The following is an 8,750-nucleotide window of genomic DNA, read 5'->3' as shown; positions in this document are numbered from 1 at the left end:
CTATGTGCTGAGTTCTGTGCTAAGTGCTTAGCACTTCACCACTTAGTACTTCACATGCTGTGTTAGTTAAATGGGATATATTGTGACACTACAGGCGGAAATAAGTATACAAGGCATGGATGGACTCAGGGTGACAGAAGTATGACTTCATTTTCTATAATAACATGATCTCTGCTTCTTAGTCCCCATTCCATAGAGATAGTGGAAATGTAAACTCTTATGTTTAAGGTTCTATATCCTATAGAGTTTATGTCATACTTTTAGGGTCTTAAACTGTACCAATATTTTAGCTGAGAGACTCTGGTCTTCAGATATTTGATCATACAGATACCACTGAGATGCCCATTTTCCTAGCCTGAGTGACTCTCAGGTATGGAGGCAAGCAGCTGATTTTGTTTGGACACAAGAATCTTTGCTGAAGCTTGATTTTTCTGTGCCAAGGGTCTCACACACCCCACAGCCATTCCTCTCCAGGACTTGTTACCATTCCTCTCTAGGGTGTGTTACCTCTTTGACAGTGCTGATAGGAAGCAGAACTCAGGTTACCTCAGGCATCTTTCTCTCTCCTCCTCCAGACATTGAGGTTTTTCCCCCCTAGGTTTGTATGTGTATGGCCAAACTTCAGAGGAACCCAGGAATCTCATTTGTTCAGTACAATATAGTAGCCAGATACTCAGGCCCCAGAATCAGATAAGGTTCAAGTTCAAATTCCCATCTCCACCACTTACTGGCTGTATGACTTGGGGCAAGGTATCTTACCTCTCTGAATCCTCATCTTTAAATTGTAGATTTAAAAAATGCCTCTCTCATAGGGATGTTGTAAGGATATGAGATAATGCACACACATGAAAGGCCTGTTAAAGGTGGTATTCAGGGAATGGTAGCTATTCCAAGAAATATAAAGTAACCTCACCTCAAAAGATTGGAGACCACAAAATAGACCATGTCTGATTTTACCAAAGACTTTGAAGGACTCTAACAAGCTGGAAGTACTATTGAAAATAAGTTAAAGACCCTGATCCTTTTTTACACTACTTTAAATTAGTGCTTTTAAGATGGTACAAATTACTTGATCTTCTTATCTCAGTGTTTGATTTGCCTTCTGATTGATCCAGGCCCACATGGTTGATGATAAAATTTTCAAGTTTGAAACTCTTCTGGCCTTTTTTTGTTTTTGATATGGACCATTTTAAAAGTCTTTATTGAATTTGTTACAATATTGCTTCTGTTTTATGTTTTGTTTTTTTTGCCTGTGAGGCATGTGGGATCTTAGCTCCCTGACCAGGGATCGAACCCACACCCCCTGCATTGGAAGGCGAAGTCTTAACTGCTGGACCGCCAGGGAAGTCCCCCAAACTCCTCTGGTCTTTAAGAAGAATTCTAATAGATTGACCAGGCTGCTAGAAATTATCCTTCATTAACATGCTTGAAACAAAATATGTGGTTGTTAACAGGGTAATATGACTAGATTATGAATATCTGTAATAAAATCAATAAGAGGGCAATGGATATAATATACATCTTTCTGGTATGTTTTTACAAAGGCTAGAAAGAGGCTATAAATATTAAATCATTAAAGAAAGATGTACTTGTGCAATTGTGTAAAAAGGCTAAGGGTTAGAGATGGGGTGGAGGCAGGGGTGGCGCTTGCCTCTCTGAGTACTGGAAACAAAAAAACGGGCCAGGGATTATTTTCTTTTCTGAGAGTTATATGTAACATTATGTTTCATCCCTTCTTCGAATATATATTTTCTTAATGCATATTCAAAGAAGCCATATGCTGAGAGGCATGCCAGTAAGACATGTTAGCTCACCTGTACTTTCTAAATCTAAACCAAATCTCACTAAAGCAATATTCCCATATGAAGAGAATACCAGAGTGGTGAGATCAGTTACTACTAAGTACCTTGTTGGCAGTTTATTTCAAAGATAGTAATCTTGTTATTAGAAACGCTAATGTTAAGTATGTTAATGTGCTGATTGATGGCTTAAATGGTTAAAAAGAAAAAAAAGTTACTATTAGTTGTTAAAGTCAATTTACTTTGACAAAGAACTGTTAAACATTGAGGTGAATTGAGATATAACCATTTATTATTATTTCCCATTGTAACATATATCTTGAGTTTTGGCTGTTGAAAGTGAGGGAAGGGAGAGAAAGAAGAGTAAACTGCTGTTAATAAATGGATCGTTAGATGCTGAGGAGTCCTATCCTTTGTCATTCACATGCTTTCAGATGCTTTTACTAACCATTCAAAATATTAACACTTCTCTAATAGATTATTATGGGGAAAGGATGGCTAAGAGACGAGGGATGGAATGAAGATGGGAAGAAATGATAAATATATTTTATAGATAATTAAAGCCTTTTCTTCTCCTTGGGATGCTATTCTAAACAAAAATATGCTTATGAGAGATGAGCATTAGGTCACCCAGATACATGCTTTCTAAAGTACCCTCTGTACAACTTTTATTACCTCCGCCCATTTATAATATTTGTTCCCTATCATTCCTATAAGTTCATGAGGGCTGAGGTGGTGTCTTTTCTTACTCATTGTAACATTCCCAGATCATACAGTAGAGCCTGGAGCCTGGGATATAGGTGGTGGTCACAAATGAAAGTGAACTTTAGATAAACTAAGAAAGCTCAGAGCTTAATCACGAAGCTGTTCCTTAATAACTGTATATAAGTTCTCTGGAATTTGGAGTTTATAACCAATCCCAGATCAAGCTAGTTCACTAACATAACATTATGGAAGTCCCTCTCCTGTATCTTTTAAAGTAAAAATGACTAATTTAATGAAAATGATAACAATAATGGTGAAGCACATTACATGCATTATCTCATTTGATGCTCACAACAATCCTGGAAGGAAAGTAATATTACCTCAATTTGACAGATGAGAAAATTGAGATTTAGAGAAGGTAAGTTCTTACAATTAGATTGTAGGACAGCAGAGACTGAGCACTGAATCAGCACGTCAACCTGATTCACTTTTCTTCATATGACAACTTAACCTGGGTTTGAAGACCACTGTCCCAGCTTTCTTACCCCTCAAGGATTTTTTCTCTCTCTTGTGTATTTTTTAGCAGAGGGAATTATGGAATAGTACACGTAGGATTTGTGCATTTCACTGTATGTAAATTTTAACTCAAAAGAAAAAGAAACTATAAACAAATATTGAACTCTAGTTAATTATCTACATGTTGGAGTGTTTGGGGAAAGTGTACTGATATCTGCAACTTTAAAATACATAACAATAAGATGGAATGGTGGATGGATAGAAGGATAGGTTGGTGGACAGATATAGGTTAAAGTAAGTATGGTAAAATGTTAATTGTAGAACCTAGGTGGTGGCTGTGTTGGTATTCACTAGAAAATTAAGCTTTTCTTTATGTTTGATAATTTCTGTTAAAACATCGAAGAAAAATGCTTCTAACATAGAACTTAAAAACAAAATAAAATTCTCCGAAGCCATTTCACAACTGAAAACCATAAGCAGTGGTTAAATACATGAGCTCAAGAGTCAGCCAGACCTGAATTCAGTTCTTGGTCTGTCACTTTCAAGCTGAATGACTGAGGAAATGAGTTGATTTCCTTGAATCTCCACTTCCTTATTTATAAAATAATGATAATGAGATCAAGCATCTAATTAAATAAATCACTTAGTACTGGCCTGGTATTCTATTATTCTATTAAGTGTATATCTAACTATAAAGTAAAAATAAGTATTTATGTCTACCTGCAAAATGTATAAGTAGTGAAGGGAGGATACAGGGAACTGGGGGTAAACTTAGAATAAATAGATCTATCAGTAGTAGACATAGATAGTAATATCCAATAAAAGAGGGTTCAACTGAATGTTTTAAGAAGATTTATTACCCAGACTTGACCCACCATATCTTGGAGACCCTACTAGTTATCCATGAGATGGTAATAAGGAAAAATGAAGTTAATATTAAACTGAGGTAGGACATTTGGTGACCAGAACTTAATGAGCACAGGAGATGAGCTAGAAGTGGAGAAGTTTAAAAAAATAAAAGACTAGCTCTCTTATGTAGTTAAGCCTGGCTCCCTTTTATTCCTCTGAGTCTTGGGAGGTGGTTTGAGTGCATTCTCCGATAGGTAAAAAAGTGAAAGAAGTTCCTATTACACTGCTACATTTCCCCAAATGACTGTATTTGTGTGGGATGACTGGGAATTAATCTTTTGGGGATTTTAGAGGGAAGAAATGTCTTCCTGTCTTCCGCACTTGAGTTCAGGAACAAGTGAGAGAGGTGGAGCGCTAAGTGTCTATTAAGAACAAACACTGAAAGACAAGCCATGGCTTAAATATGCAATCATAATGGAATTCTTAATATTTTACTCTTGAGGAAGATAACTGACCCATGCACTAGCACAGAGGGACAGTTGAGGGTATTCACAATGTGTACCAATGCTCACCTTCACAGAAAACCACCAAGCATGCTCAGTTCCTTATCTTTAACTCACCAATCAGGGGAGTTGCTGCACATCTTCTGGGCTGAGTTAGTAAGGGAGTGAAGAGTGTGCTTTCTATATTTTTCCCTCCTGCCACCTATCGACCCACGAGGCATTGGGAATAAGGGTTCCTTTCCAGCTCTTTCTGATGGGTCTTGACTTAATTGTGCACCCCTCCACTCCAGATCACTGGCAGGGTTCAAGTCACAGGGTCTACCCCAGGTATGGAGTAGGTGCTTCTTAAATAGTTTATTCTTAAGACCACCCTGAGAGGTATGTAAGATATTTATTATTTTTTCCATTTCACAAATGAGGTATTGGAAGGTGAAAGAGATTGAATGATGTTTTGAGTGGCAGGGTTGGAACAGAATCCTGGGTAATATTTTTATGCAAACTCATGAATTATGTCATTCCTTCAGTGTCCCACTGTCTCACTCACTCATTCACCACAGATTTTCACTTTAAAACAATATATTTATTTGTTTATTTATTTTGGCTGCTTTGAGTCTTCATTGCTGCGCATGGGCTTTCTCTAGTTGCGGTGAGCGGGGGCTGCTCTTCGTTGCGGTTTGCGGGCTTCTCATTGGGGTGGCTTCTGTTGTTGTGGAGCACGGGCTCTAGGTGCACGGGCTTCAGTAGTTGTGGCGCATGGGCTTAGTTGCTCCGTGGCATGTGGGATCTTCCTGGACCAGGGATCGAACCTGTGTCCCCTGCATTGGCAGGCAGATTCTTAACCACTGCGCCACCAGGGAAGTCCCTTCATTTGTTCATATAGGTATTAATCACTTTTTATGTATCTGTCATGGTATTATATACTAGATTTATTTTTGTATGTATTCCAATGCAGAAGTCTGTTGTATTAGTGTTTGTACCTTGAATATAGGTTATCCGTTTCCAATGCTTACTGAGTTATATTGTGTTTGGATTTTACAGACACTGATTTCACACTGGAAACTGAGATTTCACACTGTGGTGATTTTTCATGGCAATGCTTCTTAGGAATGGAAACATCAAAATATAAAATTAACAAATTATATTTTAGAAAAATTAGACACTACAGAAAAGAATCACACCTTCCTATCATTTCTCTACCATGACCAGTGTTATTTTTTTTATTTAGTTCTTTCTGAAAACTAATACTGGTTAGGTCTCTCCTATGTACTAGGCCCTGTGTGAGGCCCTTTCATATTTTGTTTGATTCATTGTTGTAATCCTTTTAATAATCTCCATGCTGAACAAAAATTTATTTCATTCTAAAAATTAATTGTATATTTAAAGTAGAAGGAAGGAAATTTATACTGATAGTTTTCCATGGAGGTAGCTGTTAAGTGACAACTTCTCTCTAGTGGAAACACAGCCGCATTTCCTGAAAAAGGAACCTTCTACTATTTTAACCTTACTTCCTATTAATTCTCCAATCCATGACAGCCTGGCCTTTTCCAACATTAGTCTACTAAAGCTACTCTTGGAAATGTCCCCAAGAACCCTAGAAGCACCAAATCCCCTAGGCAATTTCCTGTGTTTATTTTAGTTGACTGCTGGTCTGTGGAAATTGAAACTCTTAATCCTTCCTTTCTTGAAATGTCTTCCCTTGTTTAGATAAAAGGAATTACTCCTACTTATTCTACCTCTCTGGCTGCTTGTTATCAGAATTTTTTTGTGGTTTGCTTTCTCTCCACCTTTGCTCCTAAATATTACTATTTCTCAGGATTGTTATTAGGCCACTTTGCATCTAATATACTCTCTGAGCTAGCTCATCTATATATCTACGTTAATCTGCAACTTAAATGCTAAGGACTCCAAGTCTAGACACTTCTTCAAAGATTTATGTATTCATGAGGGTTATAAAAATATTTGTTCATTGTAAAAATCTGGAAAATATAGAAATCGAGAAAGGAGAAAAATTAGAATACTCCCATCAATCAGAGATAACCACTGTTACTTTTTGGTGTTTTATTTTTAAAATTATTTGTCACTATGTTTTTACATAGTTTTAAATCATACTGTTTACATATTGTTTTAATCAGTATAAAGCTGGCTAGCTTGTGTTTGCCTTGAAGTTCTGGTACAGGGTTACATTCATGAACATAATCCAACTCTAAAATTAGGTATTTGTAGGTTTTCTTCAAGGAGTGTCCCAAGAGTGTTACAGTTCAATCCACAGCACAACTTCTGAAATTCCTCTTTAGAGCTCTTCTCAGTGCCCTCCACTTCTCTCCCTTCCCTTCTTCCTCTTTGGAACCAACCAGCTCACAAATAGCCCTTTGTCCAAAGACTCTCAAAACAGTACTCCCTCCTGAACTGTTTTTCTGTTTTGTGAGAAATAAGTAATCCTCTCATCATGCCACCCAAGTTTTGGAAATAAAAGCCTACAACTTGAGATTGGTTCAAGATAGTGGAGTAGAAGGACGTATGCTCACTCCCTCTTGCGAGAGCACTGGAATTACAGCTGCCTGCTGAGCAATCATTGACAGGGAGACACTAGAACTCACCAAAAAAGATACTGCACATCCAAAGACAAAGGAGAAGCCGCAATGAGATGGTATGAGGGGCGCAATCGCAATAAAATCAAATCCCATAACTGCTGCGTGGGTGACTCACAAACTGGAGAACAATTATACCACAGAAGGCCACCCACTGGAATGAAGGTTCTGAGCCCCCCATCAGGCTTCCCAACCTGGGTGTCTGGCAATGGGAGGAGGAATTCCCAGAGAATCAGACTTTGAAGGCTAGCGGGATTTGATTGCAGGACTTCGACAGGACTGGGGGAAACAGAGACTCCATTCGTAGAGAGCACACACAAAGTACTGTGCACATCAGTACCAGGGGAAGGAGCAGTGACCCCATAGGAGACTGAACCAGACCTAGCTGCTAGTGTTAGAGGGTCTCCTGCAGAGGTGGGGGGGTGGCTGTGGCTCACCATGGGGACAAGAACAGTGGCAGCAGAAGTTCTGGGAAGTACTCCTTGGCTTGAGCCCTCCCGGAGTCCATCATTAGCCCCACCAAAGAGCCAGGTAGGCTCCAGTGCTGCGTTTCCTCAAGCCAAACAACCAACAAGGAGGGAACCCAGCCTGACCCATCAGCAGACAAGGGGATTAAAGTTTTACTGAGCTCTGCCCACCAGAGCAACACCTAGCTCTACCCACCACCAGTCCCTCCCATCAGGAAGCTTCCACAAGCCTTTAGATAGCCTCATCCAACAGAGGGAGGATGGCAGAAGCAAGAAGAACTACAATTCTGCAGCCTGTGGAACAAAAACCACATTCACAAAAACACAGACAAAATGAAAAGGCAGAGGAGGACTATGTACCAGATGAAAGAACAAGATAAAACCCCAGAAAAACAATTAAACGAAGTGGAGATAGGCAACCTTCCAGAAAAGGAATTCATAATAATGATAGTGAATAGGATACAGGACCTTGGAAAATTAATGGAGGCAAGATCGAGAAGATGCAAGAAATGTTTAACAAAGACCTAGAAGAATTAAAGAACAAGCATTTAGAAGAATTAAAGAACAAACGAACAGAGATGAACAATACAATAACTGAAATCAAAAATACTCTAGAAGAAATCAATAGCAGAATAACTGAGGTAGAAGAACGGATAAGTGACCTGGAAGACAGAGTGGTGGAATTCACTGCCACAGAACAGAATAAAGAAAAAAGAATGAAAAGAAATGAAGACAGCTAAAGAGACTTCTGGGACAACATTAAACACAACAACATTCACATTATAGGGGTCCCAGAAGGAGAAGAAAGAGAGAAAGGACTCTAGAAAATATTTGAAGAGATATAGTCAAAAACTTCCCTAACAATGGAAAGGAAATAGCCACCCAAGTCCAGGAAGCACAGAGAGTCCCAGCCAGGATAAACCCAAGGAGAAACATAGCAGAGACACATAGTAATCAAACTGATAAAAATTAAAGACAAAGAAAAATTATAAAAAAGCAACAAGGGAAAAATGACAAATAACATAAAGGAAACTCTCATAAAATAACAGCTGATTTCTCAGCAGAAACTCTACAAGCCAGAATGGAGTGGCATGATATATTTAAAATGATGAAAGGGAGGAACCTACAACTAAGATTACTCTACCAGGCAAGGATCTCATTCAGATTTGATGGAGAAATCAAAAGCTTTATAGACAAGCAAAAGCTAAGATAATTCAGCACCACCAAACCACCTTTACAGCAAATGCTAAAGGAACTTCTCTAGGCAGGAAACACAAGAGAAGGAAAAGACCTACAATAACAAACCCAAAATAATTAAGAAAA

The sequence above is a fragment of the Physeter macrocephalus genome, chromosome 21, assembly GCF_002837175.3.
Source record: "Physeter macrocephalus isolate SW-GA chromosome 21, ASM283717v5, whole genome shotgun sequence".
Taxonomy (NCBI): domain Eukaryota; kingdom Metazoa; phylum Chordata; class Mammalia; order Artiodactyla; family Physeteridae; genus Physeter; species Physeter macrocephalus.
This window is presented reverse-complemented; position numbering follows the sequence as displayed.